Genomic DNA, 15702 nt, shown 5'->3' with positions numbered 1-15702 from the left:
TACAGGAAATAACCAGACTGCAAATGCGACTACAGGAAATAACCAGAGACTGGGGATGCGACTACAGGAAATAACCAGACTGCAAATGCGACTACAGGAAATAACCAGAGACTGGGGATGCGACTACAGGAAATAACCAGACTGCAAATGCGACTACAGAAAATAACCAGAGACTGGGAATGCGACTACAGGAGATAACCAGAGACTGCGAATGCAACTACAGGAAATAAAAAGACTGCGAATGCAACTACAGGAGATAACCAGAGACTGGGGATGCAACTACAGGAAATAACCAGACTGCAAATGCGACTACAGGAAATAACCAGAGACTGGGGATGCGACTACAGGAAATAACCAGACTGCAAATGCGACTACAGGAAATAACCAGAGACTGGGGATGCGACTACAGGAAATAACCAGACTGCAAATGCGACTACAGGAAATAACCAGAGACTGGGGATGCGACTACAGGAGATAACCAGAGACTGCGAATGCAACTACAGGAAATAAAAAGACTGCGAATGCAACTACAGGAGATAACCAGAGACTGGGGATGCGACTACAGGAGATGACCAGACTGGGGATGCGACTACAGGAGATAACCAGAGGCTGCAAATGCGACTACCGGAAATAACCAGACTGCGAATGCAACTACAGGAAATACCCAGACTGCAAATTCGACTACAGGAGATGACCAGAGACTGGGGATGCGACTACAGGAGATAACCAGACTGCGAATGTGACTACAGGAGATGACCAGACTGGGGATGCAACTACAGGAGATAACCAGAGGCTGCAAATGCGACTACCGGAAATAACCAGACTGCGAATGCGACTACAGGAAATAACCAGAGGTTGCGAATGTGACTACAGGAAATAACCAGAGACTGGGGATGCGACTACAGGAAATAACCAGAGACTGGGGATGCGACTACAGGAAATAACCAGAGACTGGGGATGCGACTACAGGAAATAACCAGAGACTGGGGATGCGACTACAGGAGATAACCAGACTGCGAATGCGACTACAGGAGATAACCAGACTGGGGATGCGACTACAGGAGATAACCAGAGGCTGCAAATGTGACTACAGGAAATAACCAGAGACTGGGGATGCAACTACAGGAGATAACCAGAGACTGCGAATGCGACTACAGGAAATAACCAGAGACTGGGGATGCGACTACAGGAGATAACCAGAGACTGGGGATGCGACTACATGAAATAACCAGAGACTGGGGATGCGACTACAGGAGATAACCAGACTGCAAATGCGACTACAGGAAATAAAAAGACTGCGAATACAACTACAGGAGATAACCAGAGACTGGGGATGCAACTACAGGAAATAACCAGACTGCAAATGCGACTACAGGAAATAACCAGAGACTGGGGATGCGACTACAGGAAATAACCAGACTGCAAATGCGACTACAGGAAATAACCAGAGACTGGGGATGCGACTACAGGAAATAACCAGACTGCAAATGCGACTACAGGAAATAACCAGAGACTGGGGATGCGACTACAGGAAATAACCAGACTGCAAATGCGACTACAGGAAATAACCAGAGACTGGGAATGCGACTACAGGAGATAACCAGAGACTGCAAATGCAACTACAGGAAATAAAAAGACTGCGAATGCAACTACAGGAGATAACCAGAGACTGGGGATGCAACTACAGGAAATAACCAGACTGCAAATGCGACTACAGGAAATAACCAGAGACTGGGGATGCGACTACAGGAAATAACCAGACTGCAAATGCGACTACAGGAAATAACCAGAGACTGGGGATGCGACTACAGGAAATAACCAGACTGCAAATGCGACTACAGGAAATAACCAGAGACTGGGGATGCGACTACAGGAAATAACCAGACTGCAAATGTGACTACAGGAAATAACCAGAGACTGGGGATGCGACTACAGGAGATAACCAGAGACTGCGAATGCAACTACAGGAAATAAAAAGACTGCGAATGCAACTACAGGAGATAACCAGAGACTGGGGATGCGACTACAGGAGATGACCAGACTGGGGATGCGACTACAGGAGATAACCAGAGGCTGCAAATGCGACTACCGGAAATAACCAGACTGCGAATGCAACTACAGGAAATAACCAGACTGCAAATTCGACTACAGGAGATGACCAGAGACTGGGGATGCGACTACAGGAGATAACCAGACTGCGAATGTGACTACAGGAGATGACCAGACTGGGGATGCAACTACAGGAGATAACCAGAGGCTGCAAATGCGACTACCGGAAATAACCAGACTGCGAATGCGACTACAGGAAATAACCAGAGGTTGCGAATGTGACTACAGGAAATAACCAGAGACTGGGGATGCGACTACAGGAAATAACCAGAGACTGGGGATGCGACTACAGGAAATAACCAGAGACTGGGGATGCGACTACAGGAAATAACCAGAGACTGGGGATGCGACTACAGGAGATAACCAGACTGCGAATGCGACTACAGGAGATAACCAGACTGGGGATGCGACTACAGGAGATAACCAGAGGCTGCAAATGTGACTACAGGAAATAACCAGAGACTGGGGATGCAACTACAGGAGATAACCAGAGACTGCGAATGCGACTACAGGAAATAACCAGAGACTGGGGATGCGACTACAGGAGATAACCAGAGACTGGGGATGCGACTACATGAAATAACCAGAGACTGGGGATGCGACTACAGGAGATAACCAGACTGCAAATGCGACTACAGGAAATAAAAAGACTGCGAATACAACTACAGGAGATAACCAGAGACTGGGGATGCAACTACAGGAAATAACCAGACTGCAAATGCGACTACAGGAAATAACCAGAGACTGGGGATGCGACTACAGGAAATAACCAGACTGCAAATGCGACTACAGGAAATAACCAGAGACTGGGGATGCGACTACAGGAAATAACCAGACTGCAAATGCGACTACAGGAAATAACCAGAGACTGGGGATGCGACTACAGGAAATAACCAGACTGCAAATGCGACTACAGGAAATAACCAGAGACTGGGGATGCGACTACAGGAAATAACCAGACTGCAAATGCGACTACAGGAAATAACCAGAGACTGGGAATGCGACTACAGGAGATAACCAGAGACTGCAAATGCAACTACAGGAAATAAAAAGACTGCGAATGCAACTACAGGAGATAACCAGAGACTGGGGATGCAACTACAGGAAATAACCAGACTGCAAATGCGACTACAGGAAATAACCAGAGACTGGGGATGCGACTACAGGAAATAACCAGACTGCAAATGCGACTACAGGAAATAACCAGAGACTGGGGATGCGACTACAGGAAATAACCAGACTGCAAATGCGACTACAGGAAATAACCAGAGACTGGGGATGCGACTACAGGAAATAACCAGACTGCAAATGTGACTACAGGAAATAACCAGAGACTGGGGATGCGACTACAGGAGATAACCAGAGACTGCGAATGCAACTACAGGAAATAAAAAGACTGCGAATGCAACTACAGGAGATAACCAGAGACTGGGGATGCGACTACAGGAGATGACCAGACTGGGGATGCGACTACAGGAGATAACCAGAGGCTGCAAATGCGACTACCGGAAATAACCAGACTGCGAATGCAACTACAGGAAATAACCAGACTGCAAATTCGACTACAGGAGATGACCAGAGACTGGGGATGCGACTACAGGAGATAACCAGACTGCGAATGTGACTACAGGAGATGACCAGACTGGGGATGCAACTACAGGAGATAACCAGAGGCTGCAAATGCGACTACCGGAAATAACCAGACTGCGAATGCGACTACAGGAAATAACCAGAGGCTGCGAATGCGACTACAGGAAATAACCAGAGACTGGGGATGCGACTACAGGAAATAACCAGAGACTGGGGATGCGACTACAGGAGATAACCAGACTGCGAATGCGACTACAGGAGATAACCAGACTGGGGATGCGACTACAGGAAATAACCAGACTGCAAATGCGACTACAGGAGATAACCAGAGGCTGCAAATGCGACTACAGGAAATAACCAGAGACTGGGGATGCAACTACAGGAGATAACCAGAGACTGCGAATGCGACTACAGGAAATAACCAGAGACTGGGGATGCGACTACAGGAAATAACCAGAGACTGGGGATGCGACTACAGGAAATAACCAGACTGCAAATGCGACTACAGGAAATAAAAAGACTGCGAATGCAACTACAGGAGATAACCAGAGACTGGGGATGCAACTACAGGAAATAACCAGACTGCAAATGCGACTACAGGAAATAACCAGAGACTGGGGATGCGACTACAGGAAATAACCAGACTGCAAATGCGACTACAGGAAATAACCAGAGACTGGGGATGCGACTACAGGAGATAACCAGAGACTGCGAATGCAACTACAGGAAATAAAAAGACTGCGAATGCAACTACAGGAGATAACCAGAGACTGGGGATGCGACTACAAGAGATGACCAGACTGGGGATGCGACTACAGGAGATAACCAGAGGCTGCAAATGCGACTACCGGAAATAACCAGACTGCGAATGCAACTACAGGAAATAACCAGACTGCAAATGCGACTACAGGAGATGACCAGAGACTGGGGATGCGACTACAGGAGATAACCAGACTGCGAATGCGACTACAGGAGATAACCAGACTGGGGATGCGACTACAGGAAATAACCAGACTGCGAATGCGACTACAGGAGATAACCAGAGGCTGCAAATGCGACTACAGGAAATAACCAGAGACTGGGGATGCGACTACAGGAGATAACCAGACTGCGAATGCGACTACAGGAAATAACCAGAGACTGCGAATGCAACTACAGGAAATAACCAGACTGCGAATGCGACTACAGGAAATAACCAGAGACTGGGGATGCGGCTACAGGAGATAACCAGACTGCAAATGCGACTACAGGAAATAACCAGAGACTGGGGATGCGACTACAGGAAATAACCAGACTGCAAATGCGACTACAGGAAATAACCAGAGACTGGGGATGCGACTACAGGAAATAACCAGACTGCAAATGCGACTACAGGAAATAACCAGAGACTGGGGATGCGACTACAGGAAATAACCAGACTGCAAATGCGACTACAGGAAATAACCAGAGACTGGGGATGCGACTACAGGAAATAACCAGACTGCGAATGCGACTACAGGAGATGACCAGACTGCGAATGCGACTACAGGAGATGACCAGGTAGCCAGTTTTAAAATGTAAACTTTCAGCAATGCACAGCTATACAGGGGGGTAAACAACATTTCCAGGGATGGTTTAGCAAAAAAAAGGGGTCTACAGGCCGTTTATATAATGTAGGCAGAAGGACCTACCTGATCATTCGGGCTCACCTCCCGCTCTCAGAGGTCCGGGGGCGGAGTTTTCGTCGGTAAGGGGCGGAGCTTTCGTCTGTATGGGGCGGGGCTTTCGTTGATAGGGGGCGGAGCTTTCGTCTGTAGGGGCGGGGATTTTTGTGGTCCAGAGCGGAGCTCTCAGAAGTGCAGGAGAGACGCTCAGACTCAGACTACATGAGGAGAGGAGGGGCGGGGCAGGGCAGGGCAGGGTCAGAGCGTCAGTGGAACTCCCTGCCCCACCCCTCCCTGCTGACAGAGCCTCTCTCAGCCTAAGCCGAGGTCTGCTCGGGCAGCGGGCTGGCCGCGGTGCTGGGAGCTGTAAAAATCCAGGAGGACGGGGTTTTCATGCGGTGCGGCGGGCGGCTTTTTTCCGCTGCTGACTGAGCCGCTCATGGGGCCCCTCCTGACGTCGGGCCCTCGGTCGGCGACCGAGTGACCGAATGGTCAGTCCGCCCCTGTGTGTGTATTTAAGGACAATAATTGTACAGTGCTATAATCATTGTATTTTTTCATTGTCAATTTAATTAACATTGTAGCACCCTCCTACTGTATTGTAGGATGGTAGGTAAATTTAGTTGGCTTTTCTGTAATCAGAGAAGCAGGAGATTATTATTCAGGGCTGCTTAGTGTCTCAAAGGCTGCTACTCTGATTACTTCCCCCTGTATTTTAGAGGATTCTAGAATTAAAGTTGGACAAAGAACAGAGCAAGCAGCCTGAATATTTATGGGACTTCAGCCAGATGCAGGCCCAGTAGGTGTTTGGAGAGCCCAAAAAATAGTCTGAAGCCTGAGGCAGGTAGTTCAGATCCCCTGGAGGAGACCCCTGTGGTAGAGTACTATAAGGAGCCATCAGGAAGACACACAGGTCCCAGCTAGGCTTAGCTGTGGGAGGGCCTATTCCCAAGCTTAAGTCCTGGAGTCAAGTCGGTTCTGGAGAAGATCACTGCAGACAGCCAGGAGGAAGTTGGTGGGAAAGAGTCCAGCTGTCCTATGGTGGTGTAAGTCCTCATTTACCTCACTGGGAAAAGCCTGGTGGCTCTCAAAAGGAGGCCACCGATGATCCTGTGGCTGCGTGAGTAAATGACCCCAGTGCTGCAAAGTCAGTGACTGTCATAGTCAAAGTCATAGTAACTTTTTGGATTCGAGATTCTGTGGGACATTCTTTTGAGTACAGTTCTTCAAGATAGTTAAGTAGTCCTCAAGTTGTCTAGTTCTTCACTTTGGGGTTTCCCATGCTCCCCTCATCCCCATCCAAGTTCTATGTTCCAATAAATACCCCAAAAAGACACCCCTAGACTGTTCCTTTGAGCCAGTGGAAGAGTGAAGAAAATGCTATGTGCCAGGCTGTGAGTGACCTAACTGGGGGAATAGGACTAAGTTCACCAGAGGCTCTAAAGGGGGTGCGCTACATTGGTGTGTAAAATAATAAAGATGTGAAAGAATAGCGTGGAAAACTACCAAAAATTGGGCATATTCCTCAAATGATGTCTTGTTTAAGAAGGAATAGAATTTTTTTTTTATAAAATGTGTGGTTTATTTAGGAACAAAAGCTGAGAATATTTGTGAAGACTTGGTGTGAGTTTGAACGAAAGTGGAGTAATTAATCATTTCAAAAAAATGTACAAATAAAAAAAGTGAAACAAAATATAATCAGCACAATATTCAAACTAAAATATTCAGTTCAACAGAATGTTATACAAATCAAATGACCATAGCCTACAGCTAGGCTTAACGTGATTGCTGCCAACACCTCTCAGAGTGTATCCACATGTGACTCTCAATTCAATAATAATAATAATAATAAACAAAAACTGGTTGAGCGCAACCAATGTGAAATAAAAACAATAAATAAAATACAAATAATGTAAAAACTCCACCATGATGACCCCACTACAGAGTCACGCCTAGTATTATTGGATGTGGAAATCTTGCAAAAAGACCTGAACAAATTAATGGGGTGGGGGACTACATGGCAAATGAGGTTCAATGTAGAAAAATGTAAAATAATGCATTTGGGTGGCAAAAATATGAATGCAATCTATACACTGGGGGGAGAATCTCTGGGGGAATCTAGGATGGAAAAGGACCTGGGGGTCCTAGTAGATGATAGGCTCAGCAATGGCATGCAATGCCAAGCTGCTGCTAATAAAGCAAACAGAATATTGGCATGCATTAAAAGGGGGATCAACTGCAGAGATAAAACGATAATTCTCCCGCTCTACAAGACTCTGGTCCGGCCGCACCTGGAGTATGCTGTCCAGTTCTGGGCACCAGTCCTCAGGAGGGACGTACTGGAAATGGAGCGAGTACAAAGAAGGGCAACAAAGCTAATAAAGGGTCTGGAGGACCTTAGTTATGAGGAAAGGTTGCGAGCACTGAACTTATTCTCTCTGGAGAAGAGACGCTTGAGAGGGGATATGATTTCAATTTACAAATACTGTACTGGTGACCCCACAATAGGGATAAAACTTTTTCGCAGAAGAGAGTTTAATAAGACTCGTGGCCACTCATTACAATTAGAAGAAAAGAGGTTTAACCTTAAACTACGTAGAGGGTTCTTTACTGTAAGAGCGGCAAGGATGTGGAATTCCCTTCCACAGGCGGTGGTCTCAGCGGGGAGCATTGATAGCTTCAAGAAACTATTAGATAATCACCTGAATGACCGCAATATACAGGGATATGTAATGTAATACTGACACATAATCACACACATAGGTTGGACTTGATGGACTTGTGTCTTTTTTCAACCTCACCTACTATATTATATCTCTCAGAATGCCACAGGGAAATAAATCCTCCTCCTGGTATACCTGGATCATGCTGACCTCCTCCCGGGATCTCAATCAATTGTGTGTGGCCATAAAATGACAAAAGCAAACCATAGTGCTCTCTGCGACAAATATTTATTAAAACTATACGCAGGGATTAAAATACTCACATAAGTATGTGAAAAATATGCATATCATCAACTCTCCACATTGATATAAGAACGGAAAAAAAAAGCATCCTCAATGGCGGCACCTCACACCTGTACATTTCCAAACTGCCATTAGGGGACACAACGATGCAATTATACATTGGAGGTTATTCCTTCTCTGAGTCGGATCGCTGCTGGTAGTAGTTGACATCAGTGGCGGCCGGTGGTATTTTTTCTGGGGGGGGAGGGCAGCAAACAGTGCACAGCCAGTCACCCTCCCCTGGTTGATCACCTGCACCTCCCCCACTCGGTCGATCACCCCGGGCTTTCTCCGGGCGACCGATTTCCCCTGCTTCTCCTCTCCTCGCGTCTCTTCCCTCCTCCTCCCAGCGGCCAGCAGAGCTCCTCCTCAGGCTTCCCCTCAGATGGACAGGTGGCTAGCTTCCCCTGCATCTCCTCGCGTCTCCTCCCTCCTCCTCCTGGTGGCCACCCTAGCATCTCAGGACCCACTTCCTGATTGGCCAGGAGAAGAATTAGTGTGACAATAGCGAATATTCATTCACTAATGTCACACAACTGTCATGCGACCACATTTCCAAACTGCCATTAGGGGACACAATGATGCAATTATACATTGGAGGTTATTCCTTCTCTGGGTCGGATTGCTGCTGGTAGTAGTTGACATCAGTGGCGGCCGGTGGTATTTTTTTTGGAGGGGAGGGCGTCAAACAGTGCACAGCGAGTAACCCTCCCCTGGTTGATCACCTGCACCTCCCCCACTCAGTCGGTCACCACGGGCTTTCTCCGGGCGACCGATTTCCCCTGCTTCTCCTCTCCTCGCGTCTCTTCCCTCCTCCTCCCAGCAGCCAGCAGAGCTCCTCCTCAGGCTTCCCCTCAGATGGACAGCCGGCTAGCTTCCCCTGCATCTCCTCGCGTCTCCTCCCTCCTCCTCCTGGTGGCCACCCTAGCGTCTAAGGACCCACTTCCTGATTGGCCAGGAGAAGAATTAGTGTGACAATAGCGAATATTCATTCACTAATGTCACACAACTGGATGGGCTTTGGGCATAGGGCTATGTGCCCCGAGCCCACCCTATTTTGAAGCCTATTAGAGCCTCTGGCTCTAATCACGTGCTTAAAAAAACACCTCCCCATTGGAATCCATGCATCCGGCGCCCTGTATGTAGATTGGGGGCCGGGCGCCCCTTATGGATGGGCCGCCACTGGTTGACATATATATACAGGGTGTTGCTTGATTGTATGTCATAGTTTTTAACTTTTTTATAAATAAAATATATATACTTATTAATCAACAGCCTCATGTTGTGCTGTTAATGTCCACTATTTTTGACAGTAGGGTTCCTATTTTCTTGGTGTATACCAGTTTGAATGTGGCATGGTGGAGGTCTACCTATTCTGTGCGCATCAATAGAAACAAACAGCCCCATAGCCTAGCATGGCAAGAAATCCCCCTTCTCTTCCTCCCATCTCCCTTCTCCAAGCTAACAGACTACTCTGTCCACTGTTAACTCTTTCCTGTGAAGGACAAAAGTTCAGGGAAGCAGCTCTGAGAGGGCAAGAGCCAGAAGCATTGAAAGTTGTAAACTGCAAGTGCTGGGGTAAGATATTAAACAAAAATAGTTCACTGGGGAATGTTTATTGTATTGTCCTCAATGGGGGTATGAATAAAAACTGCATGGTGCAAAATCTGGTGCAGCTCTGCAAAGAAACCAATCAGGTCATTGAATAAGCTGAAGTTGGAAGCTGATTGGTTACCAAGCACAGTTGCACTAGATTCTGAGCGCTCCAGTTTTAGTAAATCTCCCCCTGTGTGTTAAGCTAAAAAATGCTGAGGGTTTAATACTACTCCTAACAAAATTAACATTCTCTCCTTCCTCGGTAAATGAAACCCTAATGAGTCTGATGATGGTGTGGTGGTGAGGATGGAGGGAGCTACATCAGGGGGATGAGAAATACAGTATGATACAATAGAGGAGATGGAGAAAGAAGGTTTTACATCAACCCACTTTTCTTCTTGCGTCTTAGTAATTTTTCGATTAGTCAGAGTGTTTTTTGGGGGGTTTTTTTGCAGCATGTCCGGACCGAACACTATCGTCATCATATTTTTAGACACCAACCCTATTTTTTTTATATTTTATTATGAAATTGGGACTAATATTGTATTTGTTTGCACTAAAATTCATCTTAGTGTACTTTTTCCTTAAAAATATGCATCTGATGAATATCTGCTCAAATATTGTGCGATATAAAAAATTGCAACTGCCACCATTTAATTCTCTGGGGTCTCTGATTTCAGTAAATCTATAATTGTTTGGGCGGTTTAAAAATTTTTTTAGCAAAACATGCTGACATTATTATGCGTGCAAAAAAATAAAAAAAATGTCCAGGTAGATAAGTGGTTAATGCACATTAATAACATTACTGTATTCATATCAATCTGAGTACTTTTATATGTATATTAAAAAAAAAAAAACACTAATTGTTTATTTTAACAAAAAATATAAATGTATCCATATATGCTGCAAGATATCTTCGTTTGATCGCACACATTACAAAGAAAACCAAATTCCAGGGACACTTACTGAATACTGAGAGATGATATTCGCAGTACTCATTCTGTGTAGGTGTAAGGGTGACTAGTGCTTTGTAGGTCCCACGATCTTCCAGTCTTAGTTGGGTTATAATTAATGATCAATTAGATGTACTGTTTAGTCTCCCTTCTTTCTGGTAATCTTCAATTTAAGGTGATTCTTGTGCTTTTGTTCTGGCAATTGCCTTTCGATTTTTATGAGCTAGCCAAACAATGGATGTAGCCCCAGTGTGACCAACATTTAGTGTGACAGTTCCTCCCACAGCGCCATTTAAATATCTCTTTCCACATTGTGCCTCACTCAGCATATCTAATGAAAAATTAGAATGAAATTAATCAATAAAAGGAAAAACCATTTGTAGTAATACTCATAAAACGAAGACATAAGATAACCATACTCTAGTAGAATTTTGCTCAAAGATGTTCAATTCATTGGATTTTCTAATGGTCAGTGGGGTCAAATTCACATTCCTTCTTGACTGTAGTGATGAGAAAATTAAAATTTTGAATTTGAAGGATTGAATTTCTAACTGTGAACGTGGTTTTCATTCCAGAACAAATTGTTTATATTGCAATGGAACTAATTTATTACATCTGGGATTCCATTCAAATAGAAGGTCCAGACACCAGTAGAATTTTGCTCAAAGATGTTCAATTCGTTGGGTTTTCTAATGGTCAATGGGGTCAAACCCACATTCCTTTTTGACTATAGTGATGAGAAAATTTATATTTTGAATTTGAAGGATTGAATTTCTAACTGTGAACGTGGTTTTCATTCCAGAACAAATTGTTTATATTGCAATGGAACTAATTTATTACATCTGGGATTCCATTCAAATAGAAGGTCCAGACACCAGTAGAATTTTGCTCACAGATTTTCAATTTGTTAGGGTTTCTAATGGTTAGTGGGGTCAAATGGACATTCCTTTTTTGGCTGTAGTGATGAGAAAATTAAAATGTTAAATTTGAAGGATTGAATTTCTAACTGTGAATGTGGTTTTCATTCCAGAACAAATCATATATATTGTAATGGATCCAATTTAATACATATGGGATTTCATTCAAATAGTAGCTCCAGACCAGGCACCAGTAGAATTTTGCGCAAAGATGTTTAATTCATTGGGTTTTCTAATGGTTATTGGGGTGAGATGCACATTCCTTTTGACTGTAGTGATGAGAAAATTTAAATTTTGAATTTGAAGGACTGGATTTTTAACTGTGAATGTGGTTTTCATTCCAGAACAAATTGTATATATTGCAATGGAACTAATTTATTACATCTGGGATTCCATTCAAATAGAGGGGACAGACAACAGTAGAATTTTGCTGAAAGATGTTCAATTCGTTGAGTTTTCTAATGGTTAGTGGGGTCAAATTGACATTCCTTTTTGACTGTAGTGATAAGAAAATGTCAATTTTGAATTTGAAGGATTACATTTCTGACTCTGAATGTGATTTTCATTCCAGAACAAATCGTATATATTGTAATGTAACCAGTTTAATACATCTGGGATTCCATTTAAATAGAAGGTCCAGACAAAATTTCATGGGCTTTGGAAATAAATTAGTTATCTCAGTGATGGAAAAAAACTATATTTTGACAAACAATTTTTCTATGAATGCAAATCTAATTATGTATGGTCAGCATTGGAGGCATCCACTCTTGGCAGGGGTGACATGGATGGGGCATTATTACATTGTAATTGTGTCTGGGTCTATACAGCACAGTGGATGTAAAAGAAAATACTAAACAGATGCAAAATAAACCAAAATCCCTGTGTTGGAGATATTCTGAGTGCAGGAATCCACTTACAGTAGCAAAAAGAGAACCTTCTAGCAAATCTGTCTACTCAGAGAATACAGTTATGACTTTTGTTTCATCTACAATTAATATTCTGCTACCCCTATAAAAATTAGTAAGTGGTAACTCATGTAAAAGTCAAAGTGATAGATAAATTATTATGGAAACAAATGAGAACATCATTACAGTTCTGAAGAGTCAACAACACAACAATCCAGAGGTAGAAATTAGACATTTTTGTTTCTTCGTGTCAATTGTTTAGTAGAATGCCAGCAGACAACCCAGACTGATCTACATCATATATCTGGTATAAGCCACAAGAAGTCTGTGGTAGCTCAGCAGAAAAAAGGGGATGTTCTCTATGTACCAATATATATCTAGTTTAGAATTTTGAATAAGCAAAAACTAAAGAAAACTGCAAAAAAAATCAAATGTGTGGCGATTTTAGACACAAGATTTGAGAATATTTGTGTCAATTTGCACCTACAGTATGTAGAGGAAATGGAAGTTTAAAATAAATAAATACATAAATAATTTCATAAATACAAAAATAGGTGTCTGTTTTGGACCTAAGAGATGATAGTTCTCTTCTGAGCCCAAACAAATCTACACCATTTGGAGAGAATGTAAAGTTCTGTTTTTACAGAAGACCTTGCTGTTTTAGTCCCAGTAAGTGCCTATCAATATCCATAGTTATTATACTTAAAGATACTTGTCCTTGAGAACAAAGGTGTCCATTTTTGGCAGAAATATATTGCATCTGGTTAAAATAGGTGACTTTTTTTACACAATCTGTACCAAAAGCTACATTTTTGGAGAAATTAACGTGAGCCTCTTTTGACAAAATACCTTTCTATCTATCCATATTTCTAACTATCTATCTATCTATCTATCTATCTATCTATCTATCTATCTATCTATCTATCTATCTATCTATCTATCTATCTATCTATCTATCTATCTATCTATCTATCTATCTATCTATCTACACCGGGGGTTCCCAACCTTTTGAGGGGCAAGGGCCACAAGGAGCAGAGCGGGCAAATGACAAGTCTGTGGCCACTCTGCATATACAGAGCAGACACGGACACATCCCGCTCTACTCTATGGGCCCTCCGATCCGATCCTCCCAAACAGAAGGGGAAGGAGTCCCTTCTGTTATTTTAAGTGGAACAGATTATTGATGGGCGGGTGTAAATGGACACAAATCCATTTTCTTCTGCCACTCTATAAAGGTGATTAGAGGGTCCAACTAAAAAACAGACAGGTGGACCCGATCGGACAGATAGTGTGAAAGGGACCTAAGGCTGCTTTCACACTGATGCACTGTGGTTTATCTGCACCTCAACTGACCTCAGTCTTCACTTCTTTCTCAGGATTCCTGCAGGTATCGCTGGCTGCTGCTGTCCCCCAGGAGGGTATGGCTGGTGGCTGCTGCTGGCTGTCCTCCAGGGCTGTTACTGCTGGTGGGCACTGCTGGCTGGTACTGCTGGCGGGTACTGCTGGCGGGTACTGATGGCTGATACTGCTGGTGGATACTGCTGGCTGGTACTGCTGGTGGATACTGCTGGTTGGTGCTGCACTGCTGCTGGAGGGTATTGCTGGCTGGTACTGCTGGTGGGTACTGCTGGCTGATACTGCTGGTGGATACTGCTGGTTGGTGCTGATGGCTGGTACTGCTGGTGGGTACTTCTGCCTGGTCTATCTATCTAAAAAAGCTGACAATCGAGTTCTTTAGTTTGGTTAATGAAGCTGTATTAGATAAAATAACTGTCTTTAGTCCAACAAGGTTTGAAAATTTGTCACAAGACTTAAATAAGGATATTAATCATTGGGGGTTGATTGTTTAAAGGCAAATAAACTATTCACTTTGAAGTGGAATTTTCCCCAGAGCTTAGCGAATGAGGCAAAGCTCTGCTGACTTCCATTACCCAACCATGTGCAGCAGAAATGCGATTTTTTAAATTTTCCATGCACATGATTGGATATTGTTTTTGCAATGTGAAACTTCACCACACTCACTAAGTTCTGGGCCAAATTCCCTTGCAAAGTGCAACTTCCCTTGTAAAGGGAACAGTCTATTTGCCTTTTGTAAATCAACCTCACAGCGTTAAGCAGACTTTACCCATAACAACTTGATAAGAAATAATGTTCTTTGTCAAGGAGCATACATTCCACATGAATAATTATGCTACCAAAATGAGTGTGTGCTTTAAATTGCCTCCAGCATTGCTCCTGCTTATTCTTGCCGGAGGCTGCCATTTTGCTGAAGCCCAGAGCACATGAGCAGCAGTAACTCTTTAGGCTATCAGCAGATCGGCCTCTACGTTTTCAGCACATTGTCAAAAAATAGAGAGCAACTGAGTGTGTGCAGAGCAGGGTGAGACAGTGTATTACTGGATTTTATTTAGGTATAGGCACTTATTTTTAGTGTTTTACATCGCTATACCTGCAAAAGAGACCAGCCTGAAGTCATCTAGTAGGAATTTTCTGACAAAAGTGCCACTTTAAAAATTTATGAATTGAGCCAATTGTGTTTTCCTTGTCAGACCACTAACGCATAGAGGAGAAAAGTGGAGCCTTGCTTACCAAAAATTTGTAGTTGTCAGATTGGTAATACTTACTATACAATAAAAAAAGGGATATTGGATATGGATGTAGCAATATCCCCTTAATGCACAACCCAAACATCCAATATGGTGAGTGAGGAGCAGTCGTAACACTGAACAGATTGGAAATTTCAGCAGATGGCAGCTGGTTTCCATTAAAAAATGTATCTCAGATTTTGGACTATATGACCCATAGTCATGTGGGGATCTCTGAAAGCCACCTAACTCTGTACTGTGTCATGGACCAGGGTTTGTCCTCCTCATTTCTGGTGGGTTTCCCCCTCATTTCTGGAGGGTTTGATGCGAGGTGACGTGTTCCTCCTCTGTGTGCTTTGCTGAGAGCAGTCTGCAGGTTTACACATTGGTGATCACAGT

The sequence above is a fragment of the Aquarana catesbeiana genome, linkage group LG13 (genome assembly GCF_042186555.1).
Source record: "Aquarana catesbeiana isolate 2022-GZ linkage group LG13, ASM4218655v1, whole genome shotgun sequence".
Lineage (NCBI taxonomy): Eukaryota > Metazoa > Chordata > Amphibia > Anura > Ranidae > Aquarana > Aquarana catesbeiana.
Note: the sequence above shows the minus strand (reverse complement) of the source record.